This window comes from Elephas maximus, chromosome 4 (genome assembly GCF_024166365.1).
Source record: "Elephas maximus indicus isolate mEleMax1 chromosome 4, mEleMax1 primary haplotype, whole genome shotgun sequence".
NCBI classification, from domain to species: Eukaryota; Metazoa; Chordata; class Mammalia; order Proboscidea; family Elephantidae; genus Elephas; species Elephas maximus.
The window spans coordinates 7,581,791-7,604,667 of record NC_064822.1 but is presented as its reverse complement, the minus strand read 5'-3'; the positions used below and the strand labels follow the sequence as shown (position 1 = coordinate 7,604,667).

At 40.5% G+C, this 22,877-nt stretch overlaps 1 long non-coding RNA gene across 1 annotated transcript; it reads left to right on the top strand.

Moving 5' to 3' along the window:
* The first annotated feature begins 8,635 nt into the window (after nucleotides 1–8,635).
* Nucleotides 8,636–19,549, top strand: LOC126074856 (uncharacterized). Its single transcript, XR_007517030.1, has 4 exons — nucleotides 8,636–8,709; nucleotides 8,921–9,048; nucleotides 10,256–10,352; nucleotides 11,791–19,549. It is a non-coding gene; the product is annotated as an uncharacterized LOC126074856 (long non-coding RNA).
* Nucleotides 19,550–22,877: the final 3,328 nt, after the last annotated feature.

Here is a 22,877-nt window from a genome sequence, read left to right as displayed (position 1 = left end):
CATGCAGAGGAAAAAAAAAAAAAACTTTGATGGTTATGAAGGAGGGAAGGGTTCAGGAGGGGAAATCACTAACTAGATAGTAGATAAGTTTGTTGAAGGGAAAGACAGTACACAATATAGGGGAAGTCAGCAGAACTTGACCAAGGAAAAGTCATACAAGCTTCCTGGAGAGACTGAGTTACTAGTGCTGAGGGCTGGGGACCATGATTGCGGGGGTCATCTAGGTCAATTGGCATAACATAGTTTATAAAGAAAATGTTCTACATCCAACTTTAGTGAGTGGTGTCTGGGGTCTAGAAAGCTTGGCAATGGCCATCTAAGATACATGTACTAGTCCCATCCCGTCTGGAGCAAAGGAGGGTGAAGAAAACTAAATGACGGAAATATTAGTCCAAAGGACTAGTGAGTCACAGGTACCACAGCTTCCACCAGCCTGAGCCCAGGATAATTGGATGGTGCCCGGCTACCACCACTGGCCACTCTGACAGGAATCACAATAAAGGGCCCCGCTTATAAAAAAAAAAAATTTTTTTTTTTTTTTTTTGCCCGCTTATAGTGGGAGGAAAATGTAGAACGAAATTCAAATTCATCAAGGAAAAAAAAAAAAAAAAAAAAGGCCAGACTTTTGGTCTGACAAAGACTTGGAAGAAATCCCGAGACTACGGTCCCTGGACACCCTGCTAACTCAGAACTGAAGTCCCTCCCAAGATTCACTGTTCAGCCAAAGATTAAACAAGTCTATAAAACAAACAACGACACAAGTGAGTAATGTGCTTCTTAGTTCCGTCTTGTATTCTAGACCAAACTGGCAACACCTGCCCAAGGGCAGGGACAACAAGGCAGGAAGGGGCAGGAAGGAACAAGAAAAATGGATGGGTAGAAACGTGGAGCTGGGGTGGGAAATGGAGAGTGTTGACAGGTCATGGGGATTGCAACCAATATCACAAAGGGATCTGTGTGTGAATTCTTGAATGAGAAAATAATTAGCTCTGTAAACTTTCACCTAAAGTACAATTACAAAAAAAAAAAAAACAAATCTCCGAAAGGAAAAGTTGTGTTATCAATTCTTTACGGAGACAGATTAGCTAACAAGAATGAGAATGTTTTCAGACATGGCCAAGAGTCAAAATGCACCTTTCCTGTGGAATTTACTGAAGGCTTATTCTAGTAAAACAAGGGAGTAAATAAAGAGAAAGAAGATCAGGAAACTGTAGATCTAAAGCAAAAGAGAAGAAAAGGGAGTTCCCAGGATGATGGCTGAAGAGGAAGATGGGGAATAAAAAGAGAGAGAGAGAGAGGTGTGTGTGTTTGTGTATTGGAATAGAAAAGGCCAAAACCTAAACCCTTTGCTTTTGAATTGATTCTGACTCATAGATCCTATATGATAGAGTAGCATGGCCCTGTAGTGTTTCCAAGGAGCAGCTGGTGGATTTGAACTGCCAACATTTTGGTTAGCAGCCAAGCTATTAACCACTGCACCATCAAAACAAAAAATCAAACCTGGTGCCATTGGGTAGATTCCCACTCATAGTGACCCTATAGGACAGAGTAGAAGTGCCCCATAGGGATTCCAAGAATCAGTTGGTGGATTTGAGCTGCTGACTTTTGGTTAGCAGCTGAACTCTTAACCACTACACAACTAGGCCACCAGAGAGTGTTAAATCCTCAGTTGTTTTAATAGTGAATTGATATATCAAGTCTAAATTTAATCATATTATTTAGAAAAATGAAAGCCAGTATTAAAAGAAACAGCTCAAAAGTTGAAAACAGCTGCTGCTCAGAAGACTCAGTAGAAAGAGGCAAAGAGATTTTGTTATACATGATAAACTTTATATTACCAGTTTACTTTTTAAATTATGTACAAATAATGATTTGATAAAAATAGACTTCTAATGGTACACTATGCATTATGCATTCTTTTTTAATAACTTCACATGAACCATCACTTTTAACTGTCATATAATTACTGTATGAGATGTTGTGGTTGTTGTTGTTTAGGGCCCGTTGAGTAGGTCCCTACTCATAGCAACCCTGTAGGACAGAGTAGAGCTGCCCCATAGGGTTTCCAAGAAGCAGCTGGTGAATTTGAACTGCCCACATTTTGGTTTGCAGCTGAGCTCTTAATCACTGGGCCACCAGGGCTCCATTGTATGAGATAGATAGACGCCTTGTTTTCTTACTAGAAAGCTATAAGATAGATACGTTATAAAACCTCAGACAGAGAGGTTAGGAAACTTGCCCAAGATAACCTAGCTAGTAGATGTTATAGATGGCATGTGAACCCAGCTAGTTGACTCCACAGGCTATGCTTTTAATCACTACAGTATTCTACCTCTCAGACCATATTTATACAGTGGTTAGGTTGCTTGAACTTGTATAATTTGTCATATCAATATTTCATAAAAGCATGATTCACACAGATACAATAAAAATGTTTAATGACAAAGTTAAAGAACTTAAGAACAGAATTAAAAGAATATGGCTTTAGAGGGGATAGAAAAGAGGCAAGTCAAAAGTATGAGTCACTGCAAATTAGCCTAGTGCCATCCGACCAACAGGTGGGAGAGCTGGGGCCGCAAGCCAAGTCCCATGACTCAATGTCACCGTACCACACCTCTGGACTCTGGGGATAATCTGCCAAGCAGAGGCCTCAAAATAAACAGTCCTGATATTTTGTTATCCATGCTGCTGAGTGAATCTGGGAAAATAATGTGACTTTTTTGAAGTCAGGACCATGAAATTACCATAGAAATCATGCCATGTCTCTGTGGATGATTTTGAATAATTAGAAATAAAATAATTATAAAGCACAGTGCTAATTCTAAGTGTATTTTAAGTGCTGAGTAAAAAAAAGAAAAAAAAACCTTGTTTATTGACATAATCATATACACTATTTTGGGGCTGCTCATTAATGAAGTTGAATTTTTTTATATTGGTCAACCAGAAACCAAACCCATTGCTGTTGAGTCAATTCTGGCTCCTAGCGACCCTATAGGACAGAGTAGAACTGCCCCATAGGGTTTCCAAGGCTGTAAATCTTTAAGGAAGCAGGCTGCCCTATCTTTCTCCCCAGCAGTAGCTGGTGGGTCTGAACCACCGACCTTTTGGTTAGCAGCCTATTACTTTAACCACTGCAGCACCAGGGCCCCTTTCTACTGGCTGCATCTACATAATTTGTTTTTAATGTTAAAAAAATAAGGATCATTGCCTTGATGTTGCAGAATATTTGCTTTAAGGAGATCTTAGAGGAACTTGTATCTCCAGATGGTGCAAGTGGTTGAGGCGTCCAGCTGCTAACCGAAAGTTTGGAGGTTCGCGTTCACCCAGAGATGCCTCAGAAGAAAAGCCTGGTGACCTACTTTCAAAAAATCAGTCATTGAAAACCCTACAGGGCAGAGTTCTACTCCGACACACTTGAGGTTGCCCTGAGTAGGAATCGACTCAGCAGCAACTTTTTTATTGTGGGGGAGGGCTCGTACACGTATCTGTCCTGTCTTTGATTTTCATAGGAAAACTTTGCAAGGTCCCATAACCGCTGAAGAATTAGTTGTTGTTGTTGTGTGCTATCTAGTCAATTCCAACTCATAGGTGCCTTATAGGACACAGTAGAATTGCCCCATAGGGTTTCCTAAGCTATAATCTTTACGGGAGCAGATCACCGGGTCTTCTCCCCCTGAAGGGCAACTGGTGGGTTTGAACACCACCCTTCTGTTAGCAGCCAAGTGCTTAACCATTACATCATAGAGAAGGGGACAGTTGCCACATGCCTTCTTCTTGGTCAGGACTTCCTACCAACTTGGGTTATCTCTTTAAGATCAGCCATGATTTTTAAAACAGTTTTATTGTGGTGAAATATACATAACAAAATATTTGCCATTTCAACCGCTTTTTCATGTGCAGTTCAGTGACATTAATTATGTTCACCATGTAGTGCAACGACCGCCACTAACAATTTCTAAATTCCTTTTTTTTTTTTTTTTTTTAAATCACCCTTAACAGAAACTGATACTCTTTAAGCAATACGTCCTCATTTCTCCCTCTCACCCACCTCTGTGACAACTAATAAACTTTAAGGGCAGCCCTGAATCTGATATTGAATTTTCGGGTTTAACGCCTAGGTAATGACCCAGTATACACTTCTTAACCCATGGGTTCTAAGCAGGTCTAGACTTGCCCACACTCCGCACCTTCCATTCTGCATTCTCAGCATGATGGAAATTTAAACGGCAAGGGTCATGTAGAAATCAGGTTATAAAACTTCATATACTGCTGGTGCCTTTGACTCTATAAAAATTGGCTTTCATGCCCAGCTTGGATTTGGCACCAGACTTGGAGTGGCTGAACTCCAGCTTCAGAGGAGCCCTCCTGACTTCTCAATCACAAACTCATGTCAACTGAAATCTTAGAAGTGGTCATGAGCATTCTGGTTTCAATACCTGCAAGCATTTTCCTCAAGCAATTCTTTAACCAGTCTTGTAAGTCAATGAGACTAAACAGTATCAGCTGCTGGCTTAGAGTTATCTTCTCTGATGGCTGTATTAATATTTCTGTGTTCTTACCTCCTTCCCCTGGAGGCACCAGCTTGCATCACTAGAGCTATTAGTTCCACCCAAGCCTTTAGCCCAAGGCAGGCCACGGTTGTATGATGTGGAAGACAGATGTTTCTGAATCCATCCATATTCACAAGCTTTAGACTATATCAAACACCTAAGGAAAGAGTTATTACCCCATCTCACTTATACATTCAGAAGTTGGGTTCATCTAAAGTGTGAGACACAGAAAAGCTACCCGCCCATGGATAACAGAGTATTCCGGTTTCTTTATTTCCCTTACATTTCTCTTTTTTCTGCTTGTTGCTCCATTTTTCTTTTCTCTTTTGGGAAGAATAGCTTAAAACTGTGATGCTTGCGTTTCCTAGGATTTCTCTTTTTTTTTTAGGTGAGCTCATTTATGAGCTCAACTTTTAGATTTGTATTTTAAATGGCTTTTCTTTTAATCTGGATTTTGGCTCTGTTTAACAAATTAAACTACAGCATTAAAATAGTAACTCAATTCACATTTAAGGATTTTTTCCAAAACAAGTATCTAAAGCAAAGACACTTCTACACATTCCTTAGTATTGACACCTGTTATATTGAAGTATTCTTTCACCAAAATTAATTTCTAGAGTTCAGTAATGAACTTTATTAGAAGTTTTCAGTACTTGAGTACTGCTTCGATATAACATTAAGAGCAAATATTTCTGAGTAGAGGAGAGAGAGGCATTAATGGAGACTCTTGGATCATTTATCTTTTGATTTAGGGTTGAAATGGTTTGGGTGAGACCCAGAGTAGAAAATAGAATTTTGGTTCAGTCATTCTTTGATTATTCTCCTCCTTGTCTTGGCTCCCCAACTCTCTTTGCAGAAACATACAAAGGCTGATTTTATGGATGGAGAGGGTATGTGTTTAAGTCAGCCTCCAGTAGAGTTAGTTTTATACACAGTTACTCACAAAGATCATAAAATTTGTTATTGAGAGGTTATTTTTCAAAATACATCACTTCTGTCACTTATCTAGTTTCTCTGCTTATGGCAACCTCACTTCCTATTAGTTCAAGTGTATTCACTTAAACACAGGCTTGGGGAGAAATTTGTGGTTTTCGAAGATCCATCTCTTGACCTATTACCGCTAAATGTTTTTATTAAGTCTTCCCACTGATGCCTGTTTCTGATTTCCACTTTTTCTAGTTGAGAGAACATTGATACAACTTTAACAGAGAAACAAGGATGGCTGTAACAACCCTTTCAAGGATTAATTATTACTTTCTTCCTTGGAATTTTTTGGTGATGCGCCTTTTTTCACTAATGGAATGGATGCTGAATCATCATTTGTTGTTAGTTTTCTATTATGTGAAAAAATGGAGTGCCAATTGAAAGTGGGCCATATTGGTACCATGTTCCACGAAATAGATCACAAATGTGGCGCATAGCAGTTCCATGGCCCAGGAAGTATATAAAAAGTGTTATCAGGGAGGTGAGCACTTTATAAAAGATGCCATCAGGGAGGTAACTAATGCAGGTGGGCTGTATCTGTCCCATATTCCATGAAGCACATCACACATGTGGTACATATCGGTACCATGGCTCAGAAACTGCATCACAAGCTATTTTCACCCCAAAATAACTCATTTACTTGAATATTTCTGAATGTCAGTAATCGTTCTTTCCCAATAATCCAAAGGAAATAGTAAACATACTTGCAAGCCTTATCTCACTGTACAGAAGCCAAAACACACAAAAATTTCACACAATCACTCCTTTGGGAAGCGACCCCTCATATGAATGGCTCTCAACATTCAAATGTGGCACAGATCAACTTTCTGGTGTTTTAGGCAGTTGCACCAGTATCCACCAGGATGCGAGAACATACTAAAGTGGCTCAAATGTCTGCCAGTATACCTCCAGGGGCAGAAAATGTGAGTGGTAGTTAAATCAACCTGTACACATGGAAGAGTCAAGGTAAAAGACTCCACCTTTCTTCCTGTTAAATAACTGTTCTTTACCTTTGCCATCATTTAGAGCTATACATTATTGCATCATGATTCTCTAATGAAGCCAGGAAGTTTTGTCACCAAAGGTCATGGTCATAAACAGGAAGGACAGTATGTTTACTATCATTCAATGTGTTGTTGTTGTTAGGTGTTGTCAAATCAGTTCTGAACCGTAGTGACCCTGTGTATAACAGAATGAATCGTTGTTTGGTCTTCCACCATCCACACAAGAGTAAGTATGTTTGAACCCACTGTTGTAGCCACTGTGTCAATCCATCTCATCCAAGGTCTTCCTCTTTTTTGCTGACCCTCTACTTTACCAAGAATGATGTCCTTCTCCAGGGCCTGCTCCCTGCTGATAACCTGTCCAAACTATGTGAAATAAAATCTCGCTGTCCTTGCTTCTAAGGAGCATTCTGGTGTACATCTCCTAGATAAATTTGTTTGTTCTTCCGGCAGTCCATGATAAGTTGAATTTTCTTTGCCAACACCATAATTCAAATGCATCAATTCTTCCTTGGTCTTCCTTTTTATTGTCCAGCTTTCGCATGCATATGAGGTAATTGAAAATACCATGGCTTGAGTCAGGCGCACCTTAGTCCCCAAAGTGACATCTTTGTTTTTCAACACTGTTTTTTTTTTTTTTTTTCCAACATTGACTTCTTGACTGCTGCTTCCATGGGCACTGATTGTTGATCCAAGTGAAATGAAATCCTTGATAATTTCAATCTTTTCTCCATTTAACATGATGGTGATTATTGGTTCAGTTGTGAGGATTTTTGTGTTCTGTATGTTGAGAGGTAATCCATACTTCAGTGTGTTAGGGACATACATCTAGCCCCATTGCCAGAGGGAAAGGGCTCAAACAAATCTCGATCTTTATGTACAAATTAAATCAGTTAAATGAGCATCAAAAGCAGCCTTACGTGGACAAAGAAGGCATACAGGGCAGCCTGAGAAAGGTATGGTCAAAAGGCTATAATCTGCGTGGCTTTCTGCTTTGGCGAAGGTGGAGTGCATTTCTGTTTATGCATGTGAAGGAGTGGGGATGTATCACCTGAGATCATATACAACATATGTATTTCTACCTCATCTCCATTTCCAAGGGGGAATTAGATGGGATATAGGCAAAAATGAAGGGGAGGAAATAGACAATGAAACAAGGGCAAAGGAATTGGGCCTTGATTGTTTAAAACCCCTGGAGGGGAGCTTGGTTCTGGTACGGCTCCCTAATACTCTCTCATCTTTATTCCCACAGCACTCAAGATGTTTTTTCTGCTCCTTTTCCGTTGCTACCTCCCATTCTTCCATCTGTATTTTCCTTGGAACAAAGTGCAAGTCCTTAACATTATGCACAAGACCCTTCATGATTTGGCTTCTGCTTATCTCCAGCCAACAATTCCCACATTGCACTCTAGTTCTAGTCACACCCAACTGTTTTTCAGTTCTCCCTCCAATGCGCCCTCTCTCATGTCAAAGTTCTTACATGTCCTTCATTTGTCTTCCCTTCCAGAGACCAGTGTCAAACCAGCTGCATGGGTTTCACCTGGGAAAGCTTTTAAATATGAGATCCTCCCTTAGATATTTTGATTCAAAAGATCTGGAGAGAGACTCTGGAACGCGTAGTTTCAAAGGCTTCCCTGGAAATTCTGAAGAGCAGCCAAGATTGGGAACCGTGTGCAGACGTCACGTTCTAGAAAGCTTTCCCTGATTTGCCCCTCCGGTTCAAACTGGACTACAGATGCCTTTGATTGCATGTCTCTTCAATAATGTCCATTCCATGAGGGCAGTTATACTTTCTGCCTTAGAAGTGGTTCACAAAATATTTTTTGAATTGAATTGAAACTGAAAAATATTTCCTATTTTTTTTTTCCTTTCCTGCTCTGGCTAAAACAAAAACAAATTTATTTTAATCTCGTTTTTATTTTGTTTGTTTTTAGAGAAACAGTATTTAACAAAAATAAGACACCAGAGAAATTAAAAAAAAAAAAAAACCAGAGAAATTACAAAGTTACAAAACATTTTTTACAAAGACTGGTACCATTGGTTCTTGGTTGGTGTTCAAATGTGAATGATGCTAAGCCCAACCTCCCTTAAGAATAAGAATTTTAAGGGAGGATGGACTTAGCATCATTCACATTTGAACACCAACCAAGAACCAATGCTACCAGTCTTTGGTAAGACTTATACCAAGGAATTTCCTACCTCTTGTTTTATCAAACTTTTATTCTGAGATGTAGAGAGCATAGTTATTTTTTTCAGTAAGAAGCCTCACTTGTTTGATTTCCTTGTCTCCTCCAATCTCTCTCTCAATCTCTCAACCTCTCTTGCTCTCAAACTTTCTCTCTCTCTCACACACACATACACACACACAAAATTTTCCAACAGATTCTGCTAAGATTGAAAAACAGTAGCTGATCATTGTGGAGTACTCAAGACTGCAAGCTTCCATAACCTTCCTTTGCTCATGAGCTGTCCCCATTTTTGGAATGCCTTTGCTTCGGGAACTACGTGAGGTAAGTTCATTTCATGGATGCTGAGAGAGCCAGTGCCCCGGTACTGACTCTTGCATCTCAACAAATAAGATGACACAGTTTTAAGCTATCAGTTGTTATTTTTGTTGATGCAGATGCTATTATCTGATTTAAACTATGAAAGGATGATTTTGTTTCTGCCCTAGAGGCTCAAAAGAAAAGAAAAGAAAAAAACATTAGCACCATTTTGAAAAAGAAAACATCCAATAATTAAATATACTTTCCCAGAGAGATCAGGAGCAGATGTTCTGTCTCTTTCACGGAGTGGGAGGGTGTGGATACTTAGGGGAGCTGTACCCAGAGCATGTTTCATAATCTTAAAAAGTCAAGGGGTTGGAAGAAAGTCCCTAAACATGGGAGGTCTGGTTGGGGTACATTCATATTTGTGCAGCAAAACAAAAGGGAATTTACCACATTTTTTTGGCAATCATATAATTTGGAATTTTTCCCCAAACTTACAAGATGTGAAAGATTGTTATTATCACAAATTAGTTTTTGAAACTGAAACAAAACAGAACAAAACTTTTTTACTTTTTGAGAGCAAAGTTTCTTGCTGTGGTTTTCATAACAGCTTACCATGAGCAAAAAAAGAAACCAAAAAAATCAGGCCATACGAGAAGTGAAATCAACTTTGGAGAAAAAAAACATGAACCATGGTAGGTGGGAAAAGAAGGCAAGTTCTTTTTCTTCTACATCATATGCAGTGATACTCAGACATGTAAGACTATCAGAATCACCAAGGGAGCTTCTTTCAAACTCCCCAGGCCTGGGCACTATTGAGTCAAATGCAATACATTTCTCTTCCTAAGGTCTTCTAATTATATGAATCCTTGAGATCCATCTCCTCCCTCAGTCTCATCTCATGAGCCCCACATCACACTGCCAGTTCGCTTAGTGATGGAACTCATTCACATTTAGTAATCACTGATTTCATGCCCTCTGTTGCTCTTGATTTTTTTAGCAAATCCACAATTCTCCTGGTAATTGAGCAACCATCTTCCTCTTCCTCTCCCCATCTTCTACAAAAGGATCTGAATCCCCTAGGAATGGCAGACGTAATTTGACAAGCCTCCTGAGATGATTCCAATATACTCTCTCCTTGCCACCCAGGACCCCTATTTCTCAATTTGGAGCCCGGGGAATAAGATATAAACTCTTGTAAGAAGTACTATTTCGATGTTTCTGTTAGGGGGAGGATGACCTGATTTCCTGATACACTGTCATATGGCCACCCTCTCAAAGTGCTCCGTGACACTGGCCATGGTAGGACAGATCCACCTCTGCAGGTGAGGACAACCACTTTTTATTTCCTAAGACATTTGCTTTGGAGTATGAGCTGCTTGTTTTGTGCGCTCTATTCATGATTAAATTCCTTTTTAATCATTTATAATTTTATTCGTTTCTGATCTATCAGTGAAATATCGGCATGCATGAATCCTTCTGAGACTGAAATGAATCTTCATATTTATGCAGTTTCTCTGAGTTAGAAGGAACATGAGGTAGTATCTCCCACAATTTTTCAGTAATTCATTTTACGATCTCCCAGCCAGAATGCTCCTTAGGAGCAAAGATGGCGAGGCTACCTCTTGCTTACTTTTGACTCGTCATCAGGAAAGACCGATCACTGGAAAAGGATGTTATGTCTGGTAAAGTAGAGGGTCAGTGGAAATGAGGGAAACCCCCAATGTGATGGACTAACACAATAGCTGCAACAACAGGTTCAACATTTCAGTGACTGTGAAAGGAGGTTCAGGACCAGTCAAAGTTTTGTTCTGTTCTATGTAAGATCATTGTGAGTTGGAGCCAGCTTGATGGCTACTAACAACAATATCAGTCACTGCTGGTATATTTAAAAAAATCAGGCACTGTTGCCTCACATAGAAGTGTATTTTGTTTTTGGAAAGTGCACTATTAAGCCAAATAAAATTTGTTTCTTTCATTAACATCTTCCAATTATATGAATGTTAGAGATCCCACCTCCTCCCTTAGTCACATATCATGAACCCAAAATCAGACTGTCAGTTTGCTTAGGGATGGAACACATTCGTATTTAGTAAGAATGACTGCTATCATGCCTTCTGTTGAGCTTGATTTTTCAGCAGATCCACAATTCTCCCAGTAATTGAACAACTATTTTGGTGTTATTCATGTGACCTTCCTGTGGCAGTCATGGCAGGTAATGGAAACAGCAAGCCTTCCCTGATCCTTAGCCAGCTCAAGGTAGAACTTCAAAGAGCAGCTGTATTGGTTCTTTATGTGGCAGCCCAGAAGTCCTGGCTACAACCCTAACTTCTCATTACGCTATGTCATACTAAATCAAACCGGTAGTCAGACCTGTGAAAAAAATTGTGACAGTTGGACGTTTGGTATTATATAGAACAAGTATTCAGTTTACTGAATTTTTACTCTAGCATCTGGTGGTTTTGGCATTGCTGGGATGCAGTTTTATTTTTGTGTTCAGAATAGCCACTTGCTGTCTGGGTTTCTGGGGTCATTTCTCACACTTCTGCTCCAGAAATTTGTGCACTTGGTAAATACATCTTTACTGCTAAGACTAAACTTGCTTTCCTGTTAAAAATGTAGGTCTTGTATCTCTTTTCTAAAATCCTGGCCTTCTTAAGAACCCTAGTGTGGTTTCTCTGTCTTTGCTGAAGTTTACAATGTTGTATCATTTAAATACTTACTTTGCATTTTATTTACTTTCTTCTCCATCCCGAAATACAGATTTTAGAGGCTCTCTCTTCTGCAGTTCCTGCCAAAATTCACTGTGTTTGAGATTGATGAGCTTCTTGATAAAAAGATGTCATGTTGAGGCTCCATAGCCTGTGTCCCGGGAGGCACTGCGTGGCTTGAATTCAAGGCTAAACCAGGACACGGTTATTCTTGAAGTGGCTCCCATGTGTTCCATGTGACTAACCCAGAAGGCACTCAAAAAGGAATTTTCGTTCTCTTGAACTAAAGAGGAAGTGACCTAAAACTCCCATTTGTCTACATCATGGTGTTAGAGCAAGAACCCAGAAAGAGGCAGCAAAAGACCCAGGACTTACGGCTCTGAGCAAGTCACTTACCCCTGGGAGCCTGTGGTTCACTCACTCACTCACTGTGATCATTGACATTGCGCGTCACCTTAGCTGGGCCATGATTCTTAGTTGTTTGGGAGCTACGAGTTGTTTGGCAGTCATATAATGATGTAATCACTTCCAGGATGAGATCTGATATGATGTGATCACTTCCATGATGGGATCTGCTGCCAGCCAATTGAAAGGGAGTTTCCTTGGTGGTACGACCTGCATCCAATATAGGAGGACTTTCTGGCCAGGAGTTTGGGCTTTTGCTTGCTCTGGATCCTGCAACTGGCTCCTGTTCATCTGACTTCCAGTTCTTGGAACTTGACCTAGCAGCTTACTTGTTGATATTGGAATTCATCAACCTCCACGGTCTGTGAGCCAGTGGCCTGCTGTCTGGGATTTGTTGGCCTCACAGCCTGGGAGCCAGAGGGCTGCTGTCTGACCTGCTGATCTTGGGTTCACCGGCCCCTGCAGCTACATGAGTCAGGATAAGCCTCCATCCTAATTCATGGACTTGGGACTTTCCAGCCTCTACAACCATGTGAGCCATTTCCTTGATATAAAACTCTCTCTCTCTAGATGCTTCAATGATTTTGCTTCTCTAGAGAACCCAGCCTAACACACTCATTCACTCACTCACCAAGTGTCTGTGGAGTACTTGTGAGTGCTGGGATAGAGTCCTGGCCCTTATTGAGCTTTCATTCTAATGGGGAAACACAAACAATAAACAGGAACAGATTAAAAAATTAATAAATAAATGAGGTGATTGCAGATCATGTTAAGTGTCAGGGAGAAAATAGAGAGGATAAAGGAATTGAAAGTAATAGGATGAAAGAAGATGGGTGGCTTGGACAGGCCCTTTTGAGGAAGCAACATTTGAAGAAGGATCTGAGTGCTGGGAAGTCATGAGCCATGGAAAATTCCAGTGGAAGAGTGTCCCAGGCAGAGAGAATGTCACGGTGTAAAGGCCTTGAACTGGGAACGTGCTTGGTGTGAGCCTAGAGTGGAAAGAAGGCCTATGTCTCTGGAACAGAATGAGCAAGTGGTGGGTGTGGGGAAGTAGGAAGCAAAGCAAGGTGGAGGGGGAAGGACCTTAGGGGGTGAGGGCAGAGAGTTGGGCTCTGTGGTCCATGATCATGTGGTCCATGATCATGAGGGCCTCATCAGTTATAACAAAGAATTTGAGTTTTTCTAAGTCCGATGGGAAGATTTTGATAAGGGGTGTGCTTGTGTGTCAGCGTGCTTGAACATGCATGTGTGCACATCTGTGTGTTTCAGATCCTAATCTGCAAAATATAGAATGAAATGTTTGCATAGAGTAGAGTGCAAAGCTTAAGATAAAGGAATGAAGGTCTTAAACTAGAATTACAGACATTTAAGATGATTAGCAGATAGGCCTTTCTCCTGACTCTCCTCCCCTCCTCCAATTTTGATAAGCCTCAGGAATGGTAAAGGCTTCTTCTTCTCCATTCCTGATGCTTTTCTTCCTGTGAAAGGAGCTCAATTAGTGAACACCAGGCCTTCCCCCACGCCTGTCCCGGTTAGGAGGAAAATCTGGGATGCTCAAAAGTGGCATCATTAAAAAGCCCTAAACGTTCAATATTTATTGAGTATCTGCTCTGTGCCGGGCGTGATGCTCACTGTCAACGATTGTTGGTGTTCAGAGTTGCTGTTGAGTCATCTCCGACTCATAGCTACCGCGTGTGTTACAGAACCAAACGTTGCCTGGTCCTGTATTGTCGTGGATTGAATTGTGTTTCCCCAAAATGTGTCACCTTGATTAGGCCATGATTCCCAGTATTGTGTGGTTGTCCTCCATTTTCTGACTGTAATTTTATGTTAAAGAGGATTAGGGTGGGATTGTAACAACCTTGGTAAGGTCACTTGCTAAGGTCCCTGATCTCATGTAAAGGGAGTTCCCCTGGAGTGTGGCCTGCACCACCTTTTATCTCACAAAAGATAAAAGGAAAGGAAAGCAAGCAGAGAGGGGGGACCTCATACTGCCAAAAAAGCAGCACCAGGAGCAGAGCGTGTCCTTTGGGTCCAGGGTCCCTGTGGGTGGAGAAGCTTCTAGTCTGGAGGAAGATTAATGTGAAGGCTGGCAGAGAAAGAGAGTCTTCCCCTGGAGCTGAGGCCTTGAATTTGGACTTTTAGCCTACTTTACTGTGAAGAATTAAATTTCTCTTTGTTAAAGCCATCCAGTTGTGGCATTTCTGTTATAGCAGCACTAGATGACTAAGACATGCATCATCTTCATGATCATTGGTATTTTTGAGCCCATTGCTGCAGCTACTGTGTCAATCCATCTCATGGAGGGTTTCTCTCATTGTTGCTGACCCTCTCTTTGACCAAATATGATGCCTTCTCTAGCGATTGGCCTTTCTTGATTATGTGTCCAAAGTAAGTGAGTAGAAATCTCTCATCCTTTCTTCTAGGGAACATTGTGGTTGTATTTCTTCCAAGACTGACTTGTTTATTGCTACCAAGAATACAGCAGTGAAATCAGACATGGTCCCTCTCCTTAAGGAACACACAGTCTAAAAGGGTTTGGGCAAGTCCCAAAGCAGTGCCAACAGTATGTAAGATAAAGGTCTAGAGTCTTTGGGAAACATAAAGAAGGGGTGGGAGGTGTCATTTTCCTAAACTAAAATGTCTCCAGAACATTGATCTCGCCTGCTTTACAGGTTGTTTTAGCAAAGAGGGCTTTGCCCTGGGATGAAAATCTAGAAACCAGTATCTAGGGTATATTCTGGTGTCTTTTGCTGCCTTTGTTTTGGAAATGAGCCAAAGATTTCCCTCAATTTTTTGAACTTGCGTTAATCTAAATATGATTTGTTTTTGCTGTGCGAATGATTATATGGCTCTATAATCATTTGCATGTAGAGTGGTGAAAAATGGAAATCTGTTACCCATTATCATGTAAATCCTATGTTTCGATATTTTCAGTGTCACTATACTTATAAGTTTTTTAAGTGTCTTTTCTCTCAGCTGTTGGGGAGAGTAGATTGTCATATCACCAAGTGAATTTTTTTTTTTTTTTTAACTTCAGGTTAATAAATCTAAAGTTTGCAGAGAGCTGCATTTGGATATTCTACCCTTGTTAAATGTGTGCTGATGGAAGGGGAGAATCCTAAGCCAGTGGCAGATGCTGCTGACAGGGCAGGCCCAGTAGAGGGGTGTGTGGAAGACACCAAGGCAGCAGCGGAATGGGCTCAAAGACAACCCGCTCCTCTGAGAAGGTTTGCATTTAAAATTGCCCTATTATGAATTGAGAGATGGCTCACCAAGGGAGATTTGGGGAAATGGAGAATGAATAACTGCTGTTCTCAACAGAAACAATTCCTGGAAGTAGGAGCCGATGAACAGTTAGGTGGAGAAATGGATGACTAAGTGTGTATTTCTCCAAATGGATGGGCTGCCCTATGTCTTTATTAATGACTGATGGGCTAGCTGTCTTATCTGAATTCATGAGAGATTAAGTTCAGGTGGGAAAGGGATAAAGACTGAGAGCTGGTTTCAAAAACAAAAGGTATGGGCTTTTAAGGTGACCTTATTTCTTTGCAGCTGTACACAGACCAGTTCTGATATCGAGGGCTTCAGGCAGCCTTTGCAAAGTATTTGTTGGTATGAGAACCAGCAGGAATCCATGTTGGGTCTATCATGACAAATACTTCCATCCTTGTTGTTCAGAGAAAAGGAAAAGATAAAGTGTTGGTCCATGGGGCTGTCTTTAAATACACCAATTCCTTATAAGTCCGTGAGGTATTCAAGGTTAGCATATTAGCCATTTTTGATGTTTTTATTGCCATCACGTCATTTCCAATTCATGGTGACCTTATATATAACAGAATAAAACATTGCCCAGTCCTGCGCCATCTTCAAGATCCTTGGTAAGTCTGAGTTCATTGATGGAACTGTTGTGTAGAGCCTTTCATCCTAGAGGGCTCATCTTTCAGCACTATACTGGGCAATATTCCATTGTGAATATGGGTTTTTAATGGATTATTTTTAGAGGTAGAAGAACAGGCCTTTCTTCCTTGTCTGTCTTAGTCTTGAAGCTCTGCTGAAAATTGTCCAGCATGGGTGTGCCTGCCAGTGTTTGAAAATACCAATGGCATAGTTCCCAGCATTGTAGAAACTCGCAAGCCACCACAGTATGACAAACTCCCAGATGGGTGATGGTATCAGCCATAGAGGCTGGGTTAAACTCTGGTGACAACCAACTCCCAAATCTCAGTATTTAAAAAACAAAAAAAGGTGTATTTCCTATTCATGCACTTGTCCATTTTCTTTTCTGCATTGTGGTATCTCTATGACCCAGTCTGACAGAATAACCACTAGCTAAGAAATTGCTGGTCAGTGTGGGCAGAGGAACAAAAGAGAGTGGAAAATTGCATGTTGGCTCTTAAAGCTTCCACCTGGGAATGACACATGTCACTGTCACCCCCTTTAATGGCCAAAGCAAATCACATGGCCACACCCAACTTTAAGAGGGTGAGAAATTGCCATCCTACCATGTGCTCAGATGCAAAGCCAGAAAAATTTGCTAGAAGCGCTAATGACTATCACGGCTATAAATGATGTACATAAACGAACTACAGGCAGCAAGTGGCAACAAGTGCAAAACTCCAGATAACCTTTTCTAATTTCCATTGAGTGTGTGTGTGTGTGTGTGTGTGTGTGTGCATGCGTACACAAAAGTAAAGACTAGAGCTAAGGGGTGAAGACAGAGGACTCTAAGGAGAGAAAGAAATTGATAACCTCCCTCCATCCCCAACAACTTTCTTCTGCATCCAGGTACATAACTACAATAGAATTATTTACTTTATGTTCTAAGACCTGCTATCTTATGGACTGAGAACGAATTGAGCTGAGGACAGCTTCTGGATGTGACTAAAGAGATTTTCCGAGCCAGAGAGATCAAGAAAGGGATTGAACATCTTAGTCAGGAGGTGAGAAGGCGACTGTCCCACTCAGGCCTCCAGCAGGAAGCAGGGTGGCTGGGAGAGAAATGGAATGGGTTTTCTGGGGAAGAAGCAATTCCTACCCTCTGGGTTTCTAATCTTGTGTCATGATTTTCTCTGGAGCAGAAAGAATTGGGGGAAATGAGCATATTTTCCTCACTCTTCACCCAGAGGGCAGTCCTTAAGAAAAGAGTGATCATTTTCCATACATCTTCACTGATCTACCAGTCTTTTGCATGATGATTGCTTTATTGAGATTACAAACTGCCCTTAGGTCAGGCCTGACGGGTCAGCCCCTGCCTCCCGTGCACCAGGAAGAAATTGACAGTTTGCGCATCCTGTTAGCTTCACATTAATTAAAGCTTCACCCTCCACTGTGCTCTTCCTTTGTCATTCACACAGGTTTTTGTGAATCCTGCTGCTTACAAATAAGGCTAAATCCAAAGGCTACACTTGGGTCCAGTGAAAGAGGGAATTGGGGGGTAGAGATGACAAGTGTAATGAGATGGAAGAGCTTCAGAATTCAGTTTCCTGTCAAATAATTTCGAGCTTTATGTAAGCTGCCCTTTTGCTAATAGAAGGCTCTGGAAGCCCGATGTTGGAAATGTATTAGCTATGAGTTTGCTTGCGTTCGTGGCCATAGAGGCCTCCCCAAACTTAAGATTTCCTTTCCAGAATGTCAATACAAACAGCTTATCCGGTGCAAAATCTGAGATTCATTACTTGGTGTTATGGATTGAAGTTGTGTCTCCCCAAAATATGTGTTGAAATCCTAACCTCTGTACCTGTAAATATGACTCTGTTTTGGAAATAAGGTTTCTCTTCCGTTACGTTAATGATTTCATACTAGTGTTGGGCGGATCTTCAACCTAATCACTCCTGAGTTATAAAAAGGCAGAATAAACTCCACACACACACACACACACCCAGCACACACACACGTGTGATGTTTTTATCACAGAGGCGCCGAGTGTCTAAGACGGAGGAAAATAGAGAAATAACCCGACACTACAAAACCACTTCTAAACGTTAGCCGCACAATAACCCAACACTACAAAACCACTTCTAAACGTTAGCCGCACACCAAAAACCCACACACAAAAACAAACTCATTGTCATCCAGTCGATTCTGACTCATAGCGACCCTATAGTCAGAGGAGAGCTGCCCCACAGGGTTTCCAGGGAACAGTTGGTGGGTTTGAACTGCTGACCTTTTGGTTAGCAGTCAAGCTCTTAACCAGTGTGCCACTAGAGCCCCCATTAGCCTCGGAGAATTTTTTTTGTCAATCAGATGTTCTCATGTCCAGTGAAGAAAACTACTCTGTTATATTCATTTTCCCCACACAATTTCTTTGCTAAAATAGGAATAGCTTTGGGAAGTCTGCTTATATCAAAATTTAATGATTGCTCATTAAACAAGTTTGAATTTGGTTAATGTAGATTTCAAATATACATGAATAAATCCTAAATGATCCCTCACTAATTAGAAAGATGCTTCTGAGTTACTGGCTATAACCTAAGTTGTTCAGAATGATGAAAGCTTCAAGACAATGTTTTGTGGTTGCAATCACTAATTTGTCAGCAAATTTGAAATCATATCTATATGGTACCTGTCTTACATAATGAATCAATGTAAAAATACAAAAACGTAAACTATATAACTCCTTTTGACTTTTCACCACTATATCCCCAGGACCTAGCACGCTGCTCAAAGCAGTTGTTCAGTAAACATTTGTTGACCGACCAGCTGGCAGATCGTAAGGTAGCTTTCCCACAATCAGGAAGAGATTCTGAATGCTCTTGGGTAGGCCAACAGAGCTGTTAACTTAAACAATGACCATCCAGCAACTGGTGACCTTACGATGGAAAAAAGTAAGGGAGGAAAGAAAAGAGATAAATAGAAAAAAATAAATAAATAAAGAGAAGGAGAGAAAAAGAATGGCAAGAGGCCTAGATCATGAAGCTTAGGTGCGTGCCCTTCTCTATTGCCTCAGGTAGCTTTGGGTGTCACATATACCAAGCATTGTTTGCTCAGCTTAACCTTGGAGTTAAAGCCCAGCTCCCCATCAAGGATTACCACATCTCCCTTTTCCATTTTGTCGCTGACTTGCCTCAAGTAGGATGGACCTTGCCATCAGCATTGACAACAGTGTGATGTGGTCTAAACACGGTCACTTTTGAACACGGTCACTTTTGAGAGCTATAGAGGATGCTCTTAATAATTACTCTGGGTCCTCAGGTGCAAACTGGACTTCCCCAGGAAAACTGGGAGGTATGTTTATCCTGCTAATAACCCATTCTTTTGGTAGGTGTTTTCCGGCTTTTGGCTTGGAATATATGTAATACCAATATATGCATAGGGCCAAAAAAAAGTATGGCATAACATAGTATTGAAAAATTCGATGGTTAATTAAAAAGATTTTTTTTTAACTCCCATTACTTGAGATCCTATAGACACCTTATAGAGAGATATCTTTCTTAATATCCCAGAGTTTAAAACAATCTTTTCTCTTTCTCTTCTCTCTCTTTTCTCCCTGCTTTGTGCTAGAATTGTATATGTTCCCATCTTCATTCCTTATTAGATAAACCACATCTTTAAAAAAAATCTTTAAATCTATGAGAACTAGGATGTGATTTTGATAAACATAAAAAGTAAAAAGACAAATCTGAGTACATAATGATTCAGGAGTAAGAAATCTCATTTGTGTTGACCTTAAGGAGTAAAAAAAAGCATTTTAAAATGCTTTCCTTTCTGATGAACCTGTGAAAGCCAATTTCTGTTAAACGAGTTTACATCTAAATTTTAGTTCTGTTGACAGTTAACTCAAAGGCCTTTTATCTATGCTTAATGTCACCAGCTATATCCTGCCATCGATCTAAGGGAAAAACTCCCTATTGAAATCAATGGGGAATTCTATGTAAAAATCAATGGCAGGATATGGCCTGTAAGAATAGTGGTTACTGTAAGCATTCGGCTGTGAGGCCACCATAAATGATAGCCCTTTAGGGTAACTCTTTAAACCAAGTACAAAAACCACAATGAAAAAAAAATTCTATTTTTCAGAAGGTGAGAACATGGGAGGAAGGAAATGGCACATTTGTACAGGACAATCTGTCATGTTCCCACAGTTTTTCAGCAGCTCTGCATTGTCTTTTCAAGTTTCTCAAAGAAAAACGTATGGAAAAACACAAAAATGCCTTTAAAAAACAAAGTCTACATTCTCTGAATGCAACATAAGTGCATAGTGCCCTACAGAATGATCCGAATCAGCTCATTGAGCAGACCAGCTGCTGCTCCACATCCACACAGTAGCCTCTAGCTCACATGGATTCACTCAGGTGGCAAAGACGTAACCAGCATATCAAAGATGAGAGGAAGAAGGAATCAAAGTTGAGAGGACACATTTATTCTTAATACTAAAAGACCTTGTGTTTTCCAGGTGGTAAAAATACCTGAAAATTAAATTCTGGAATAGTTTGTGGAAAAACATAGACCGTAGTGAGTGAACTATAATAAAATTTCCATTTCTCTTCGGTTATTTTGGTAAAAATGACCCCCTGAAGGCATATGAATATCTCCCGTAGAAACTAAAAAGAAAAAAAAAAAAAAGAGAGAGAGAGAGAGAGAGAAAACCAAAAGACAGCTGCCATCAAGCCAATTTAGGCTCATGGTGACCCCATGTGTGTCAGAGTAGAGCTGTGCTCCATAGGGTTTTCAATGGCTGATTTTTCAGAAGTAGATTTGTCAAACCTTTTTTCCTAGATTCCTCCAGGTGGGCTCGAGTTTCCAACCTTTCATCCAGCAACCAAGCATGTTAACTGCACCACCTAGGGTCTCCCTTGTAGAAACTAGAATATAAACTGAAAAACCAAGCCCATTGCCATCGAGTTGATCACAACTCATAGTGACCCTATAGGACAGAGTAGAACTGCCACCTAGGGTTTCCAAGGCTGCAAATCTTTATGGAAGCACACTGCCACATCTTTCTCCTTTGGAACAGCTTGTGGGTTCCAACCACCAATCTTGCCTTTAGCAGCCAAGTGCTTAACCACTGTACCACTAGGGTTCCTATTAGTATCCACCCACAATTAGACGTTTTAACTGAGGATCCACCCATATAATGTTCTCATGGTATTTCTGGAGATAAGAAAGACAGGGGGTGACTGGGCCATGGTTGCATGTTGTCCCTCCTTCTCAGAGGTGGTCCATGAGCATACGCATTGTATTGCCAGTCTGCATGTGCCAGGTACTGATAATGTCAAGCCCTAGGGACTTTGAGGGGTTGAATTCCCTGCCTACTAAAGCTTTGATTCAATTCTCTGGGGTAGAAGGTGGTCCTGGTCCTTCCTTCTTTATGAACATTGGTCTTGACTCTTTTTTTTCACACTATATGTAGAATTATACTCTATTGAGTAAAAAGGAAAAAGGAAAGTCCTTTTCTCTTGAGTATCATGTCCTTTCCCAAAGAGGTAGCCTGAATTTAGAAGGGGTCCCTGAGGCAGAAGTGTTTGAGTTTAAAACGTGAATATTAGGGCATGAACATTAAAAAATAATTAGCTAATACCACTACAATGTGTGCTTAAAAAGTAAACATGTTTTTTGAATATCTAAAAAGGGTAATACAAAGAAATACAGCTTTATATATAAAGTCTGTGAGGGAAAATGGTAGAAAGGCATTGTAATTAAAACAATGGCCAAAAGAAAGCAAAGTCAGGAAACGGTACAAGGTGAAAAACTCTCAAAAGGAGAGCAGGGTTTTGAAAGGGTAGAAGTTGGAGCAGGTGAAGTTGCAAGATGCAGGATTCAAGAATTCTGGCTGAATGGAAAAATTTTTTCGACGACCAGAGAAAATCTCTAGAATTTAAGGGAAATAAAGACAAGTGGCATCAGGTGATAAATGGTTTAGTTATTTTAACCTGAAATTATCAAACTGAATACACAAAATTGTCAAGTCTGTCTCAATTACGTACAGTTAGCCTCTCTTTCCCCCAGTTCTTCATATATGTGAGTTAAGTATTATTCAACAATCAGTGTCAGACACACACACACACATACTCTTCTGTGGAAGTCAGGGAGAAAGTGGATAGGACTCTAGTAAATATCTGTCTTTTGTACTTCTTAAGAGAAAACAGAAACTAAGGAACCCAAAAGTCAGTCAGTACCAAACAGCAAGGAAGAAGGACCACATCTCCCCATTTCTTTCCATTCTTTGTCTCTAATTTTATCTCATCATCCACTCTGCAACAATCTGAATGTTTATTATGTTCCAGACATAATGGGAGGCACTGGGATTATAGATAGGAAAGGTCACCACTGCCCTCAAGGAGCCCACAGCCTGACAAATAAGCAATAAAACCACGCTGAAGGTACCCCTTGTGAAATAAGTGCTTCGAGAATACAAGAAGAGTCACCTAAGCTAGCCTTTGTAAGAAACGGTACCAGGGAATAACAATTACAGTGAAAATTTAGAGGGCAAATAAAGTTTAGCCTGATAGAGAAGGGGCATTTTAAAGAGCTATTTAAGAGAGAGGATTAGTAAGACTTGTTGATCAAGAGACATGAAGAGTGAAGGAGAGGGAAGATCTAGGATGCTTCAGAAGAAAAAGCTTTAACAAACTGAGGATGTGAAAGATCATGGTGTGTCTAAGGAATTAGCAGTTTATGGGTTCCTGGGACTTTGTTTTTGAAAAGGGAAGCAATTAGAAAGAAGGCTGGGTAGGTAGGCAGGAGCCAGATGGTGAAAAGTTTTGAATGCCAATCTAAAGGCAATAGAAAGTC